The sequence below is a fragment of the Solanum tuberosum genome, unplaced genomic scaffold (genome assembly GCF_000226075.1).
Source record: "Solanum tuberosum cultivar DM 1-3 516 R44 unplaced genomic scaffold, SolTub_3.0 scf00061, whole genome shotgun sequence".
NCBI lineage: Eukaryota > Viridiplantae > Streptophyta > Magnoliopsida > Solanales > Solanaceae > Solanum > Solanum tuberosum.
In genome coordinates, this window is record NW_006238993.1 from 611,478 (window position 1) to 612,883 (window position 1,406).

Genomic DNA, 1,406 nt, shown 5'->3' on the forward strand with positions numbered 1-1,406 from the left:
TTTTTTGTATTGTTTATGTATTTTTCTTGATTTTTCGATCATTTTTGGGCAATTACTTAATATTTGGCCATTTTCGGGTAGTTATGGAAAGAAATAAAGTTTTGTTCTTTTATTCGTCACGATATTCTAAGATCATAGGTGCAAGTCAAAAAAAAATTGAGGCGTTTTTTGTTATGTTCATATATTTTTCTTGTTTTTCGGCCATTTTATAGCATTTACATAATCTTCAACCATTTTCGGATAGTTACGAAAAGAAGTAAAGTTTTATTCTTTTATTTGTCACGATATTTTATGGTCATTGGTGCATGTCTGAATTTTTTTGAGGCGTTTTTTGTATTGTTTATGTATTTTTCTTGATTTTTCGGCCATTTTGGGTCATTTACGTAAGGCGAAATGGTCTGGTGGACCCTTATACTTGTATCAGTTTGTATTCTGAATCCTTCTACTTACCCCTTTGTCATCTAGACCCTTAAACTCAATTAAAATGAGACTTTTAAACCCCTCCAACCATGTGTGTAGCCCACTCTCTTTTCTATAATTGACATGTCATATCCACGTCAGATATATTAATGCCACATCATAATTATTTCATAACTATTTTTTAAAATTATTAACCAAAATTATTTAATGAAATATAAAATAATAACATTTTAATTTATTATTGACATTTCTAATTCTCCCTATTTTCACTATTTCACCACCAAAAGAAAGCCACCGCCGGCGTCGTCGCCATTTTTGCCGGCGAAATCACATATACTTTCTCCCTCATCCGTCTTCATCTTTGCCACACACCATCACTATTTTTCTTTCCTCTTCCAACCTCCACAGTAACAACAACCTAAGCCACCTAACAACCAGATCTGGCTACCGCATAACCAGATCTGGCCAAACTTTTTGCAATCCAACGCCGACTACTATTTTCACATCCCAAATTGCTTACAAATACAATTTCACACCAACTTTTGTTGTGAAACTCGTCGAAATCTACCCAAAATTCGCCTGAGATTTTCTTGGGTTATCGAAATGGGTTGAAAAAGACAAGTTTAAAGGATTAGAAGGAGACGATTGTTGTGAAAGATTGAAGATGGGGACCTGCAAACTCCCCTCTCCATCCTCTCCGGCGTACCTGCAAACTCCCTCGCTGGCCGCCGCCTCCCATTCTGACGGAAAAAGGACCAGAGTCGGCTCTCTCCCTCTCACACCATTGCTAATCACCGAGCACCGCCATGAAACCAACACGACTCTCTCCCTCCACTGATAATCGCCATGAAACCTGATGTCACCAAAGTGCCAATGCCAAGATCGAGCTAAAGAAGATAACTATGGTGTGGAGAAAAAAAGAAGAGGTTTGGGCAGCGATGGGGAAAGGGCGACAGAGAAAGTGGTGTGGGGAAGAAGATGGATTA